Raw genomic sequence first — 18,190 nt, 5'->3', positions numbered from 1 at the left:
TGCCCACTTGCCCAGTGCCACCACTCATATCTTGTTTAATAGTAGTGTAAGTGTACATTTAAAAACAAAAAAAACTTTTTGGACTGTGAAACATCAGTCTGCTTTTTTGTGTCATGTTCACAGCTAATACTGGGCCAACTTGCCCAGTGCCACCACTCATATCTTGTTTAATAGTAGTGTAAGTGTACATTTAAAAACAAAAAAATCTTTTTGGACTGTGAAACATCAGTCTGCTTGTGTAATCTAATTCCAGTTGCCTGCCTGCCAGCGTGTGTGCCAGGCCCACTTGCCTAGTGCCACCACTCATATCTGGTGTAACAGTAGTGTAAATTTAAAAAAAACAACCTTTTTTGACTGTGAAACATCAGTCTGCTTGTGTAATCTAGTTGCAGTTGCCTGCCTGCCAGCGTGTGTGCCAGTCTCACAGTGTATACTGTGCCCACTTGCCCAGTGCCACCACTCATATCTGGTGTAACAGTAGTGTAAATTTAAAAACAAAAAACGTTATGGAATGTGAAACATCAGTCCGCTTTTTTGTGTCAGGCTCACAGCGTTTAATGTGCCCACTTGCCCAGTGCCACCACTCATATCTTGTTTAATAGTAGTGTAAGTGTACATTTAAAAAAATAAAAACTTTTTGGACTGTGAAACATCAGTCTGCTTTTTTGTGTCAGGCTCACAGCGTATACTGTGCCCACTTGCCCAGTGCCACCACTCATATCTTGTTTAATAGTAGTGTAAGTGTACATTTAAAAACAAAAAAAAATTTTTGGACTGTGAAACATCATTCTGCTTTTTTGTTTCAGGCTCACAGCTTATACTGGGCCCACTTGCCCAGTGCCACCACTCATATCTTGTTTAATAGTAGTCTAAGTGTACATTTAAAAAAAACAAAAAACTTTTTGGACTGTGAAACATCAGTCTGCTTTTTTGAGTCAGGCTCACAGCGTATACTGTGCCCACTTGCCCAGTGCCACCACTCATATCTTGTTTAATAGTAGTGTAAGCGTACATTTAAAAACAAAAAAAACTTTTTGGACTGTGAAACATCAGTCTGATTTTTTGTGTCAGGCTCACAGCGTATACTGTGCCCACCCCAGTGCCACCACTCATATCTGGTGTAACAGTAGTGTAAATTTAAAAAAAAAAAATATTTTTTGACTGTGAAACATCAGTCTGCTTGTGTAATCTAATTGCAGTTGCCTGCCTGCCAGCGTGTGTGCCAGGCTCACTTGCCCAGTGCCACCACTCATATCTGGTGTAACAGTAGTGTAAATTAAAAAAAAAACCCTTTTGACTGTGAAACATCAGTCTGCTTGTGTAATCTAATTGCAGTTGCCTGCCTGCCAGCGTGTGTGTCAGGCCCACTTGCCCAGTGCCACCACTCATATCTGGTGTAACAGTAGTGTAAATTTAAAAAAAAAAAAAACTTTTTTGACTGTGAAACATCAGTCTGCTAGTGTAATCTAGTTGCAGTTGCCTGCCTGTCAGCGCGTGTGCCAGGCCCACTTGCCCAGTGCCACCACTCATATCTGGTGTAACAGTAGTGTAAATTTAAAAAAAAAAAATTTCGACTGTGAAACATCAGTCTGCTAGTGTAATCTAATTGCAGTTGCCTGCCTGCCAGCATGTGTGCCAGGCTCACAGCGTATACTGTGCAAACTTGCCCAGTGCCCCCACTCATATCTGGTGTAACAGTAGTGTAAATTTAAAAAAAACAAAACTTTTTTGACTGTGAAACATCAGTCTGCTTGTGTAATCTAATTGCAAAAGTAAAAAGAAATGCCAAGATACAGCGCTACACTACCCTCAGATGAGGGTTGGGTTGCTAAAGATGGTGTCCACGACTAGGAATGTGTATACATCAAGGTTAATATATAATATTGTGTTACACAAAGAATATATATAAAACCATGTGAAAAAGTACTTAAAAGGTAAAAGATTAAAAACAAAATATATATATATATATATATAGGATGTGATATTAAAATGTATTAAACAAACATTTTATTAACATAAACTGACAGTTAAAAATACAGTTAAAAATAGATTCAACAATCTAATGGATTGCCCCATACAATGTCCAAGAAGTTATGTCCTATGTAACATACAAATCTAATTGCAGTTGCCTGCCTGCCAGCGTGTGTGCCAGGCTCACAGTGTATACTGTGCCCACTTGCCCAGTGCCACCACTCATATCTGGTGTAACAGTAGTGTAAATTTAAAAACAAAAAACTTTTTGGACTGTGAAACATCAGTCTGCTTTTTTGTTTCAGACTCACAGCTTATACTGGGCCCACTTGCCCAGTGCCACCACTCATATCTTGTTTAATAGTAGTGTAAGTGTACATTTAAAAAAAATAAAAACTTTTTGGACTGTGAAACATCAGTCTGCTTTTTTGTGTCAGGCTCACAGCGTATACTGTGCCCACTTGCCCAGTGCCACCACTCATATCTTGTTTAATAGTAGTGTAAGTGTACATTTAAAAAAATAAAAACTTTTTGGACTGTGAAACATCAGTCTGCTTTTTTGTGTCAGGCTCACAGCGTATACTGTGCCCACTTGCCCAGTACCACCACTCATATCTTGTTTAATAGTAGTGTAAGTGTACATTTAATAAAATAAAAACTTTTTGGACTGTGAAACATCAGTCTGCTTTTTTGTGTCAGGCTCACAGCTTATACTGGGCCCACTTGCCCAGTGCCACCACTCATATCTTGTTTAATAGTAGTGTAAGTGTACATTTAAAAAAATAAAACTTTTTGGACTGTGAAACATCAGTCTGCTTTTTTGTGTCAGGCTCACAGCGTATACTATGCCCACTTGCCCAGTGCCACCACTCATATCTTGTTTAATAGTAGTGTAAGTGTACATTTAAAAAAAATAAAAACTTTTTGGACTGTGAAACATCAGTCTGCTTTTTTGTGTCAGGCTCACAGCGTATACTGTGCCCACTTGCCCAGTGCCACCACTCATATCTTGTTTAATAGTAGTGTAAGTGTACATTTAAAAAAATAAAAACTTTTTGGACTGTGAAACATCAGTCTGCTTTTTTGTGTCAGGCTCACAGCGTATACTGTGCCCACTTGCCCAGTGCCACCACTCATATCTTGTTTAATAGTAGTGTAAGTGTACATTTAAAAACAAAAAAAACTTTTTGGACTGTGAAACATCAGTCTGCTTTTTTGTGTCAGGCTCACAGCTGATACTGGGCCCACTTGCCCAGTGCCACTATTCATATCTGGTGTAACAGTAGTGTAAATTTAAAAAAAAAAACTTTTTTGACTGTGAAACATCAGTCTGCTTTTTTGTGTCAGGCTCACAGCGTATACTATGCCCACTTGCCCAGTGCCACCACTCATATCTTGTTTAATAGTAGTGTAAGTGTACATTTAAAAAAATAAAACTTTTTGGACTGTGAAACATCAGTCTGCTTTTTTGTGTCAGGCTCACAGCGTATACTATGCCCACTTGCCCAGTGCCACCACTCATATCTTGTTTAATAGTAGTGTAAGTGTACATTTAAAAAAAATAAAAACTTTTTGGACTGTGAAACATCAGTCTGCTTTTTTGTGTCAGGCTCACAGCGTATACTGTGCCCACTTGCCCAGTGCCACCACTCATATCTTGTTTAATAGTAGTGTAAGTGTACATTTAAAAAAATAAAAACTTTTTGGACTGTGAAACATCAGTCTGCTTTTTTGTGTCAGGCTCACAGCGTATACTGTGCCCACTTGCCCAGTGCCACCACTCATATCTTGTTTAATAGTAGTGTAAGTGTACATTTAAAAACAAAAAAAACTTTTTGGACTGTGAAACATCAGTCTGCTTTTTTGTGTCAGGCTCACAGCTGATACTGGGCCCACTTGCCCAGTGCCACTATTCATATCTGGTGTAACAGTAGTGTAAATTTAAAAAAAAAAACTTTTTTGACTGTGAAACATCAGTCTGCTAGTGTAATCTAATTGCAGTTGCCTGCCTGCCAGCGCATGTGCCAGGCCCACTTGCCCAGTGCCACCACTCATATCTGGTGTAACAGTAGTGTAAATTTAAAAAAAAAACTTTTTCGACTGTGAAACATCAGTCTGCTTGTGTAATCTAATTGCAGTGGCCTGCCTGCCAGCATGTGTGCCAGGCTCACAGTGTATACTGTGTCCACTTGTCCAGTGCCACCACTCATATCTGGTGTAACAGTAGTGTAAATTTAAAAACAAAAAACTTTTTGGACTGTGAAACATCAGTCTGCTTTTTTGTTTCAGGCTCACAGCTTATACTGGGCCCACTTGCCCAGTGCCACCACTCATATCTTGTTTAATAGTAGTGTAAGTGTACATTTAAAAAAATAAAAACTTTTTGGACTGTGAAACATCAGTCTGCTTTTTTGTGTCAGGCTCACAGCGTATACTGTGCCCACTTGCCCAGTGCCACTACTCATATCTTGTTTAATAGTAGTGTAAGTGTACATTTAAAAACAAAAAAAACTTTTTGGACTGTGAAACATCAGTCTGCTTTTTTGTTTCAGGCTCACAGCTTATACTGGGCCCACTTGCCCAGTGCCACCACTCATATCTTGTTTAATAGTAGTGTAAGTGTAAATTTAAAAAAAAAAAAACTTTTTTGACTGTGAAACATCAGTCTGCTTTTTTGTGTCAGGCTCACAGCGTATACTGTGCCCACTTGCCCAGTGCCACCACTCATATCTTGTTTAATAGTAGTGTAAGTGTACATTTAAAAACAAAAAAAACTTTTTGGACTGTGAAACATCAGTCTGCTTGTGTAATCTAATTCCAGTTGCCTGCCTGCCAGCGTGTGTGCCAGGCCCACTTGCCCAGTGCCACCACTCATATCTGGTGTAACAGTAGTGTAAATTTAAAAAAAAAACTTTTTTTGACTGTGAAACATCAGTCTGCTAGTGTAATGTAATTGCAGTTGCCTGCCTGCCAGCGTGTGTGCCAGGCTCACAGCGTATACTGTGCCCACTTGCCCAGTGCCACCGCTCATATCTGGTGTAACAGTAGTGTAAATTTTAAAAAAAAACTTTTATGACTGTGAAACATCAGTCTGCTTGTGTAATCTAATTGCTGTTGCCTGCCTGCCAGCGTGTGTGCCAGGCCCACTTGCCCAGTGCCACCACTCATATCTGGTGTAACAGTAGTGTAAATTTAAAAAAACAAAAACTTTTTTGACTGTGAAACATCAGTCTGCTATTGTAATCTAATTGCAGTTGCCTGCCTGCAGGCGCGTGTGCCAGGCCCACTTGCCCAGTGCCACCACTCATATCTGGTGTAACAGTAGTGTAAATTTTAAAAAAAAACTTTTTTGACTGTGAAACATCAGTCTGCTTTTGTAATCTAATTGCAGTGGCCTGCCTGCCAGCTTGTGTGCCAGGCTCACAGTGTACACTATGCCCACTTGCCCAGTGCCACCACTCATATCTGGTGTAACAGTAGTGTAAATTTAAAAACAAAAAACTTTTTGGACTGTGAAACATCAGTCTGCTTTTTTGTGTCAGGCTCACAGCATATACTGTGCCCACTTGCCCAGTGCCACCACTCATATCTTGTTTAATAGTAGTGTAAGTGTACATATAAAAACAAAAAAAACTTTTTGGACTGTGAAACATCAGTCTGCTTTTTTGTGTCAGGCTCACAGCGTATACTGTGCCCACTTGCCAAGTGCCCCCACTCATATCTTGTTTAATAGTAGTGTAAGTGTACATTTAAAAACAAAAAAAACTTTTTGGACTGTGAAACATCAGTCTGCTTTTTTGTTTCAGGCTCACAGCTTATACTGTGCCCACTTGCCCAGTTCCACCACTCATATCTTGTTTAATAGTAGTGTAAGTGTACATTTAAAAAAAAAAAAACTTTTTGGACTGTGAAACATCAGTCTGCTAGTGTAATCTAATTGCAGTTGCCTGCCTGCCAGCGCGTGTGCCAGGCCCACTTGCCCAGTGCCACCACTCATATCTGGTGTAACAGTAGTGTAAATTTAAAAAAAAACTTTTTCGACTGTGAAACATCAGTCTGCTTGTGTAATCTAATTGCAGTGGCCTGCCTGCCTGCCAGCGTGTGTGCCAGGCTCACAGTGTATACTGTGCCCACTTGCCCAGTGCCACCACTCATATCTGGTGTAACAGTAGTGTAAATTTAAAAACAAAAAACTTTTTGGACTGTGAAACATCAGTCTGCTTTTTTGTTTCAGGCTCACAGCTTATACTGGGCCCACTTGCCCAGTGCCACCACTTATATCTTGTTTAATAGTAGTGTAAGTGTACATTTAAAAAAATAAAAACTTTTTGGACTGTGAAACATCAGTCTGCTTTTTTGTGTCAGGCTCACAGTGTATACTGTGCCCACTTGCCCAGTGCCACCACTCATATCTGGTGTAACAGTAGTGTAAATTTAAAAAAAAAACTTTTTTGACTGTGAAACATCAGTCTGCTTGTGTAATCTAATTGCAGTGGCCTGCCTGCCAGCGTGTGTGCCAGGCTCACAGTGTATACTGTGCCCACTGGCCCAGTGCCACCACTCATATCTGGTGTAACAGTAGTGTAAATTTAAAAACAAAAAACTTTTTGGACTGTGAAACATCAGTCTGCTTTTTTGTTTCAGGCTCACAGCTTATACTGGGCCCACTTGCCCAGTGCCACCACTCATATCTTGTTTAATAGTAGTGTAAGTGTACATTTAAAAAAATAAAAACTTTTTGGACTGTGAAACATCAGTCTGCTTTTTTGTGTCAGGCTCACAGCGTATACTGTGCCCACTTGCCCAGTGCCACCACTCATATCTGGTGTAACAGTAGTGTAAATTAAAAAAAAAAAACTTTTTTGACTGTGAAACATCAGTCTGCTAGTGTAATCTAATTGCAGTGGCCTGCCTGCCAGCGTGTGTGCCAGGCTCACAGTGTATACTGTGCCCACTTGCCCAGTGCCACCACTTATATCTGGTGTAACAGTAGTGTAAATTTAAAAACAAAAAACTTTTTGGACTGTGAAACATCAGTCTGCTTTTTTGTTTCAGGCTCACAGCTTATACTGGGCCCACTTGCCCAGTGCCACCACTCATATCTTGTTTAATAGTAGTGTAAGTGTACATTTAAAAAAATAAAAACTTTTTGGACTGTGAAACATCAGTCTGCTTGTGTAATCTAATTGCAGTGGCCTGCCTGCCAGCATGTGTGTCAGGCTCACAGCGTATACTGTGCCCACTTGCCCAGTGCCACCACTCATATCTGGTGTAACAGTAGTGTAAATTTAAAAACAAAAAACTTTTTGGACTGTGAAACATTTTTTGTTTCAGGCTCACAGCTTATAGTGGGCACACTTGCGCAGTGCCACCACTTATATCTTGTTTAATAGTAGTGTAAGTGTACATTTAAAAAAATAAAAACTTTTTGGACTGTGAAACATCAGTCTGCTTTTTTGTGTCAGGCTCACAGCGTATACTGTGCCCACTTGCCCAGTGCCACCACTCATATCTTGTTTAATAGTAGTGTAGTGGAGGACCGACCAAGAATCTTTTTCCATCTCCCGGTTCCTAAAATGCATGCTATATACACGTCCCCTGGTGCTGCAACTGCCTCTGGGAACCTTACCATGGGTCACAGACCACACATCTTGTAATTCTCTGTCTGGGAAATTATCTATCTATCAAATCTATCTATTTATCTATCAAATCTATCTATCTATCTATCGTATCTATCAAATGTATCTATTGCATCTATTGATCTATTTATCTAATCTATGTATCTATCTATCAAATCTATCTATCTCGTGGCCGGACTGTTATCTGACAGCCACTTGTGTTTCGGCCAAATGTCCATCTGCCAAATGTCCGTCGGCTAAAAGTGCGGCCACGATTGCACGCGCAGTGCCCCAAATTTGAAGTAGGAGGACCGACCAAGCATCTTTTTTCTATCTCCCGGTTCCTAAAATCCATGCCATATACACGTCCCCTGATAGCGGACGTAACAGGGATTAAACTGATATGAATAGTACTACTAGCCAGCCGAGAAGATGGCTGCAGCTTGAAAGAGCTCTGTATACCCAAACTGACTAAGGAGACAAATATAGGAAGACACAGCGGCAATCAGAGCACCCGGCTTCAAACCAACACTGCCGGGAACTAGATTCACCATCCCACCCTACCAGATGTGCGGAAGACAATACAGAATGTGAAGGGGAAGCACCGCCATCACGGGTGAGCACGCACACCAGCGCACAATACATCGTTGTACTCCGGGCCTCTCTGCCAGCTCAGACAAATATCCCGGCTCCTGTCCACCCCTATATATAACCGAGAGATGAGCTGAGAGAGTGCGCTATTTACCCGATATCTAATCTGCTTATATAAGAAGGGAGGCGATACATACCCCACTGGAAAATCTGTGTCGGCACCGGCACCCACGTGGCATGTCAGGGCTATATTAAAACAGGCCCGTAGTTCCTCAGCACCAACACAGCACGCAACTATGAGTACATCATAATTAAGAGTGCTTTTTTTATTGATAAAAGGGTGTCTTAGAAAGGATAAGAGGTTTTAAACAATGAGCACGCAGTGCAAAATATAATGCGCACAGGCCTCCATTACAGTCGCAAATAATAAACAACTGGAAAGTCTTCAGGTGACTCTTGCTTGAGGTTGGGGCTTTAGTCTATTCTATCAGTCAAACATTGGTGCTAAACATAAATCACAACAAGAAGTGAAAGTGGGCAAGAATTTTTTAAGAACACTTCATTAAGACAGCTCTTTTAAATTTTATTTGCAGTTGCCTGGGGACTTATACCACTTAAACATGTCTCCTAAAAAACAAAACAAAAAAGGCATCAGCTCAAAAAATAAAAATAATAAAACCCCATCTGTCAATAATTTTTTTAAAACCATTGAAGCGAAGTCAGCAGCTATTGCTGCAGCAGATGAGCAAGATTTTGAAGAGGCATCTTCTTCTTCTAATTCTGACACAGATACTATTCCAGATTCTATCACTGTACCTAAGGCCCTATTTGAATCCATACCATCAAAAAAAGACTTTTCTAATCTAATATCCCAAGTAAAAGAATGTATTAAAGAGGAGATCAATGACTTAAAGAAAGAGATATCTGATATCGGCCTCAGGGTAGAGGCGGTTGAGACCACACAGGATACCCACTCACATGCAATCACAGATTTGCAAAACATCATTAGTGGACAAAACTCTACGATCCAAGAGCTTGAAGACAAGATAGACGACGCTGAGAACAGATCAAGGAGACAAAATATTAGGATCAGAGGCATTCCCGAGAACATAGCCCCTGCAGATCTGGAACAATATGTACAAGATCTCTATACTTTTCTCAAGAAATCGGAAGTGCCACTTAAACTAGAAATGGATAGAATACACAGAGCTTTACGTCCAAAACCATCGGACTCCCAACCTCCAAGAGATGTAATAGCACGCATCACGAATTATCATAATAAAGAGGATATCATGAAACTTGCCAGAGAATCCCAACCTATTAAATTTGAGAATGTTGACTTACAGATATTTGCTGACCTTTCACAAAGAACTCTAACTAAAAGAAGAGAGCTTAACCCCTTAACCTCTCTATTACGGAAACAAAACATCTCTTATAAGTGGAGTTTTCCTTTCCAACTGATAATTGTTCACCAGGGCAGACGCACAAAGTGACATTCCAAGGATTTGCAAAGAATTGAATATTCAAGCTCCAGAAATAGATGGGCACCTTGTGACTGCCAGGGGTCACACATCAGGAACTATTATCACTCCATTACCACAGAGGAAAGAATGGCAAGTGGCCTAACAGAGGAAATCAAGAAGAAACACGCAAGCCAAGAGTGGTGCGTCCCCTGAAAAAGGATGAGGGTCAATGTGGGACCTTTTTTTTTTTTCCAATTACCTAGACAGTGCCCTTATCTCAGGTTTTTTGTTGGTCCTCCTGGGGTTACTTGTCTTACATTTTGTTATTGATGTACAATGGTCTTCGGTCCTGATGATCTAAAAAGGTGCAGGTAAAAGTACAAAGTCATCACGACACCCTTAGGTCATAGATCGATAATAACAGTTGTTCATTGTTATGTTCCAGTTATATGTTTATTCATAGGCTACAATATCTGATTGTTAAAAATATTCTTAGTCAGTTAGGAGAAATTCCTACTTCTTAGTATTATGTATATTAGGAAGTCATTTTCCTCTTTACAAAGGGGAATGTTACTTGGTTTGTTTTTCTTTCGTTTTGTTTTTTGTGTTTTTCCAATGTGTCTTTGTCTTTGTACATACAGGACCGGTTGCTCAGAGATAAATAGGATATACCAGAGATTATCAGACAATATGGGAGGGTATGGTTTTAGTAAGTATGTCTGGCATAAGCAATAAAGATTCCAAGATATTGAATGTCATCACACAGAACACCAAGGGGTTAAATTGCCCCAAGAAACATAGATTAGCCATGTTAGATCTACACAGAAAAAGGGGGCATATAATTATGCTGCAGGAGACACATTTTAAAAACAAGCACATCCCTAATTATATGGCACCACAATACCCCCAACATTTTCACAGCACCCATTCCTCAAAAAAAATCAATGGGGTTAGTATATTAATACACAAGTCTATTCCTTTCACGAAAACCAGTGTAGAGAGAGACAAGGAAGGGAGATTTTTATGTCTTACTGGTCTTCTATACGGGAAACCCATAACCTTAGTGAATTTTTATACACCAAATAGGAACCAGCATAGATTCATCACCAACATTACCAACATTATTCTAGAACACCATAAAGGGCCTCTAGTGATGGCGGGAGACCTGAATGCCCCTCTCGACCCAACGCTAGACTGCACTAACCCAGACACCAGAGTAAAAATTCTGTATCTAGAATCCATTTGGAAAAACCTTAAATTACTAGGTTTACATGATTCATGGAGATATATGCATCAACAAAAAAAAGATTTCACATTTTTTTCCAACCCCCAGAAAAGCTACTCCAGACTAGATTATATATTTGTAGATCACCTGGCGCTTTCCTTTATAAAAGAGGCAAAAATAATTCACTCCACATGGTCAGACCATTCGCTGGTCTCTTGTAGACTAATATGGCCAGATGCGCCTCTTAACACATATCATTGGAGACTTGATGAGTCTCTTCTCAAAGGGAAAAAGAGGATAAGGGAATTGTCCAATTTAATCAAATCATATTTTTTAATAAATAATACACCTGATATCCAAACTAAGAGTTTGTGGGAAGCTCACAAATGTACCATCAGGGGCGAATTTCTAAAACTAAAGGCCCAACTATCAAAACAGAATAGAGACACTTACACAAAACTTGCCAAAGAGATCTCTGAATTAGACCATTTACATAAATTAACACCTGGTGATACTAAGATCCTAGATAACTTAAATTCTAAGAAAAATCAATACAACAAAGAGCTACAAATCAACACACAACAAAAGTTTTGGATGTCATAAAAATATTAAAACTTAACAAGACCCCAGGCCCAGATGGTTTTACTGGTCTGTACTACAAAACTTTTGCAAAGTTGTTAGCTCCCCACTTGACTAATCTCTATAATTCCATTTCAGATTCTTCCCCCTTCCCAGATTCCATGCTTCAAGCCCATATCACAGTCCTGGAAAAACCAGGGAAGAGTCCAGATAAGCCAGCAAATTTTCGACCAATTTCCCTACTAAATATTGACTTAAAAGTTTATGCAAAAATCCTGGCCACGCGTATAAGTAAACTACTACCTCAATTAATTCATCAGGACCAGGTGGGCTTCGTAACTAACAGAGAAGCTAAAGATAATATGGTAAAGGTTCTTAATTTGATTGAACACGTTGTTAATGCAAATTCTCCCACTATTTTTCTCTCTACTGACGCCGAAAAGGCATTTGACAGACTAGACTGGACTTACCTAGACTTGACTCTGAGACGATTTAATTTCCCTCCCCTTTTCATACAGAAAATTATGGCTCTATATTCCAACCCGACGGCTCAGGTTAGGGTAAATGGTACCCTCTCTGACTCTTTTGAAATTAGAAACGGTTCCAGACAGGGTTGTCCTTTATCCCCGTTACTATTTATATTATCCCTCAAACCACTAGCTGTACAGATAAGGGCGAATTCAAATATACAGGGCATTAACATTGGTGATAGAGCACATAAGATGGCAATATTTGCAGACGATCTCCTTTTAACACTTTCAGACCCTCTGAATTCGGTTACCCATGCTATGCAGGAGATTTCTACGTTTGGAGAGGTCTCTAACTTCCTTGTAAATATGGCTAAATCAGAATTTATGCCGATAAATATCTCCAGACAAACCATAGAATCTATACAGACCCGTTGCCCTTTGAAAGCTAAACCCAAAGGTTTAAAATATCTAGGTATTTTCTTAACTCCCGAGCCACAACAAACTAGACAACTAAATTATAGGAGACTAATCAATGAATTTCATTCCCTGACCTCTTCTTGGTCTTTAAAAAATATTTCATGGCTGGGACGTATCCACGCATCAAAAATGGTATTATTACCAAAAGCGCTATATTTGCTACAAACAGTGCCTATCCAGAATACCTCAAAAGACATAGATATCCTGCAGAAAATTATAAATAATTATATATGGGGAGGAAAGGCTCCACGTATTAATAAAAGCACAATCTATAAATCCCAGTCCAATGGAGGGCTAGGTATACCACATCTCAACTCATACAAACTAGCGATTTCGCTACAAAGAATAGCAGAGTGGTGCAAGTATGATGAATCTAATCCTAAAGGGTGGGTACAGATAGAACATTTCTTGTCAGTCGTGAAGAAATTGGGCGGGTGTTGCTGGGATCTCTCAGCCATGAAACGTTCGGTCATATCTCAACTCTCAAGCACAAATGAAACCTGGAAAGACTGGCTCTGTATATTAAAAACATAAAATATAAAAATATAAAAATATTTCTTCCAGATTTTCCCCTCTCACGCAACTATTGTTAAACCAAGAATTTCCTCCCGGCCTTACAGAACCTACACAGAGTGCCAACTCATTCATATCTCATATTCCTATTTACTCAATTTTAGATAACGGTAAGATTAAATCAAAACGACAACTAAATGACTTGGATATTCCCTTTTTTTTCCTCATGGTTCAGTTATCATCAAGCTAGACACTTCATTTACTCACATAGATTTAAGTCGGATCTTATAAGATCTCCAACACTATTTAAACAGGCTTGTATTCATGATAGGAAATCCCTGAGGTCTATTGCCACATTGTACAAACTAGTTATAGAGAACAGATTTCCCCATCTTCCCACTTATACAAAAAGCTGGGACAAGGAATTAGGCACACATACTTCATCCAAAGATGGGCACGTTAGATTTCGTCACCTTTCAAAGTCTGCTCGTTCTTCGAGAGCCAAAGAAACAAATATAAAAATATTTATGAGGTGGTACTTGACACCTTCAAGACTTAAACACATTTTTAAGAAGTGCTCCAACATCTGTTGGAGATGTGGTGAACAGATTGGCACCATGAGTCATATATGGTGGAGGTGCGACCCAATTAAGGACTTCTGGGAAAAAATATTTGTTGAAATTAACACAGTCTTAAATACACGATTATCCCCCACCCTAGAGATAATATACTTGTTTGCATCCCCTCAAATCACATGCAAGATTAGGAGGCAGCTATTTCAGATACTGGTTAATTTGACAAAACAATTGATCCCTAGGAAATGGAAGACATCTAGCATACCAGGGATTGATGAATGGAGATCCAGGGTGGACTCAGATCTTACTTTGGAAAGATTCTATTATCTATGTAAGGGGAGATTAGATTTTTATGAGGATATGATATTCCTTTGGGAATCTTATAAGTTTAAGGTTAATAATTAAGTTGTAATTCTGTTTACAAATATAAAGTGGGTCATGAGCAACCATTGTTCTGGTGTGTATCCTCAGGTACAGAGATGTTTAATTATAAGTGTTAAAAATGTTTTTGGTTCTTTTTTTTAATACATGTTAATACGGTCTGATTTGACCTCTTAGATGGCTCTCAGGACTCTAATTCTATGTGCAGGCTAACCCACAGGTAATGATGACAGGGGGGGCCCTCTCCCAGCAGTCTGAAGTCAGCAAACTAGGTTGTTCTCTTATGCAGAAGACTCTTCATTCTACAGAGACTTTGTCAACCTAACTCATAAGCACCAATGGATTGAGTAGATACCACTTGGACTGTTTGGGAGGGTCACTGCAATTTGGACTTGGACATTTGGTTGGGGCCAAGAGGAGGGAGAAGGGAAAAACAGAGCCATACGCAATGTCTGTATTTGTACTAGACTTGTTTTTGTTTGTGTTTTTTTATTTTTGTGTTTTTGTTTCAGATATGAAAATAAATAAAAATATATTTAAAAAAAAAAAAAAGAATAGTACTACTTAACACACCACTCATATCTGGTGGCACAGTAGATTGCACACGCAGTGCCCCAAATTTGAAGTAGGAGAACCGACCAAGCATCTTTTTCCATCTCCCGGTTCTTAAAATCGATGCCATATACACGTCCCCTAATAGGGGACGTAACAGGGATTAAACTGATAGGAATAGTACTACTTAACACACCTTATAATAACGCAGAGAGAGGCAATGCAGAGAGAGGAGTCTGAAGAAGAGGAGTCAGAGGAGGAAGGTGGCTTTGAGGAGGTGGAAGACCAAACACAGCAGGTGTCCCAGGGGGCTTGTTGTCACCTTTCGGGGACCCTTGGTGTTGTACGTGGCTGGGTGGAGGAAGAGACCTTCAATGACATCAGTGAGGACAAGGAACGGGACATGGCTAGCTTGGTATCCAACCTTGTGCAAATGGGGAGTTTGCGGTTGTGCAAATGGACTGTTTGCGGTTGTTTGTGGTGCGTTAAACGGGGAGTTTGGTCTGTCCCTGTGAAGCGGGTGTAACCCTTACACTACCTGATCGATACAACATCAGACCTGATGTTTTAAAGCACGTTATTCCAAACAATTTAGGAATGTTAGGTGATTTATGCCCTTTATGGATTAAAACCAAACTCTGCATCAACTATGTAATTTTACGTGGGAGTTTTGCCATGGATCCCCCTCCGGCATGCCACAGTCCAGGTGTTAGTACCCTTGAAACAACTTTTCCATCACTATTGTGGCCAGAAAGAGTCACTGTGGGTTTTAAAATTCGCCTGCCTATTGAAGTCAATGGCAGTTTGCCCGGTTCGCCCGTTCGCGAACATTTGCGGAAGTTCGCGTTCGCCGCTCGCGAACGGAAAATTTTAAGTTCACGACATCACTATTTCACATACTCCAAACGAGCAAAACAGTTCACATTCACCTTTAACTCAGCAGTTTCAGGCATTTTATTGATCAGGCCTAAAAGAGCGTGGATTCCACTTAGATATACCCACTTGTTGACTGTCATACTAAGTAACTAACCTAAACATTTACCTAAAGTTCCCAGCATTTCCATTGGCTTTAGACAACAATTGAGGCCTTTGGTTGCTGCTCACATGGGGCAATTCAACATTGATCAAGTTGCAGCTGATCTAGACACAAGAACCAGGGACATAATTTATATTCCTCCTACTTACTAAATTTAGTAAGACACACGCAGAGGCCCAACCTTAACCCAAATAAGGGAAATTCTGCACTACCCTCAATTCATCTGGGAGAGAAAACCTGAGTATGTCTGGTGTGATTTTCACATAAAATTGCTCTGGTCACTTGTACTTACCTGAAGACCACCCTCTCAGAAGCAAAAGTCAGTCCCCTCCTCCCTTTCCCGCAGGATTTAAGTGCCTGCGGGTCATATCACCTTCCCCTGCACCGACTTCGCCAATAGGAGGCATATTCCTAGGAGGGAGACTATATATCTGAGACACCTTGGCACAGAGACAATCTCCATCACCTAACCTGATACTTGGGATACGTCCCACTCTAGTCGCTTATCCCACTTCTGAAGTACCTATAGCAGGTATGCAGTTCTAGAGACCCCCATGTAGGGGAGCCGGGTGGTCTACCCTCCCCAGCCTCACTCACAATAAAGGAAGAACTCTTATCAGAGATACATTCACTGTTCGCATTCATCAAGGCACTTTTAAGATCTTGCCTTCTTTGGCTGCTATGGCACATAACATGAAGGGGAAAAAAATGAAACACCAGGTAAATCCTTAAAGAACTTTAAATGATCACTTTCATAGTAAAATTACCTCGGACCCAGAGGGATCTGACGATGACTCCAGAGATGAAACCACTACATATAATGCCCCTCCCAAGTCTCCCAATCCTACCAAGGAGAGGCAAGGTTTACCCAAGTCTGCTGTGTTGGATTCTATCAAAGCCCTTTCGGAGAAGATGGATACCCACTATTCGTCTCTCAGACAAGATCTGAGACAATCAGTAAGTGAGCTGAATCGAGATATTGCTGCCCTTGGAGACCCCTACCCAGGAGACCCACCTCACAGACAAAAAGAAAAGATGCTCTGGATCACAAGAGTCCCTCCTAGCATTTCAGATATGCCTAGGTTCTAGACCCGAGTTATACATCCTGATACATTACTAGTGCACACATACGGTACATATCTTACCCTCATTACTTTATTTTGCACAACTAATCATATTGAAGGTCTCTATGACAGAAGATGAAGGCCCTTGAGTTACATCCTTTGCTAATATTCTGAGCTTACATACGGGTACCTCTCTTACCCTTGTCATAATGACAGCTCAACTATCCCATACTCTCATGACTCATCAAGACACTCCATTTATGCGGGCTGGGTTCATGTTTATACTGTAAATTTCTCTCCTTATTAAGTATTAACCCTTATATTTTCTCCATGTAAATAGAAGCCCGGGTTTCTGGGACACAGAGGTCTGGACTTCACTAAACAAATATCCGCTTAATGTAATACATGTTTTTTTTTGTTTGTTTTTCGTTTTGTTGTTTTTTTTTTTTTTTAACACTTTTGTACCAAATCACCACAGATGATTGAGAACTGTAAAACCCACCACGTTTAATGTGCCCCTGCAGCCTGAGGGAGTTATAAACACTTAGTAGGTGCATTCATTCAATTAAGCTTACCCAGTATCGCTACCCTCTGAGCGGATATCAGCTAAAACCTAAAATATAACTCTATAAGGGACAGATTTTCCATATATATTCTGGAATTACTCTCACTACCCCTATTCTCATTAGTTAGAATATTGTTCGCATGATACTGTTATAGGGAATTATAATTGAAATTAAGGTTTTTGTTGTCATTGACACTGGTTTTATTTATAATACTTGTATACTACATGTCATAAACCAATGTACTTCAGCTATGAAAGAGAGTCCACTTATATGATGTCTACGTGTGAACTTGTATGTGATATACCTAGCAGTCACATCTGAATTTAATTAGCCTTCTCTACTAGTTTACATTAGGTCCTAACTCTCCTCAGATTACCTAGTTGTATCATATTGAAATTAAACCTATTCAAAGCTATAGGGCAATACCCTAGGTAAGTTCAATATAGCTATGCCCTTGGTTGTTCTATAACACTATCATAAGGCAGGATTGCACTTATAAGTTAGTCTGAGCATTAGTATATTTATCCTGTCCTTATTGGTATCATAGTTACTTACAGCCCTGTAAATTTGTCCCCAGTATGATAGATTACAACTAATATAGGTCATACTTGAACTAGTATATTTTCAGTCACAATGCAGTAGTTCTCTACTTATGTTAGTCATATTATGATACTTATCCCAACTTGTACTTCTAATTTTTTTGTCTTGACGTTACTTGCTATAGCCCTGTTATCTCTCCCTATATAGGGGTTAATTAATTTCTGTATCAATCCTGTGTAGATGTATTTCTGTTTCATGCTAATGTTAACACCCCTGAAAATAGTTCTCTATCTCATTAGAGCTACCATATTTAACTATTCTCAGATGTTTGTTCTCGCTTGGTGGGTGTACCTTATTATCCCTACTTTATCATCACTTACATTCATGTCTTATAGGCCAGCTAATAATTTTTGGGTAAGTCTGTGCTCCGGAGGCTGGTGGTACTATTACAGAAGGATCTATATGCACACGCTATATTTTGAAACCCCATGTGTATATTACTAACTTTTAACCCATGTATATTTCGCTAGTAATATGGTATCTAAGATAGATATTTCTAGATGCATACT

This window comes from Bombina bombina, chromosome 2 (assembly GCF_027579735.1).
Source record: "Bombina bombina isolate aBomBom1 chromosome 2, aBomBom1.pri, whole genome shotgun sequence".
In the NCBI taxonomy this organism is placed as follows: domain Eukaryota; kingdom Metazoa; phylum Chordata; class Amphibia; order Anura; family Bombinatoridae; genus Bombina; species Bombina bombina.
This window is presented reverse-complemented; position numbering follows the sequence as displayed.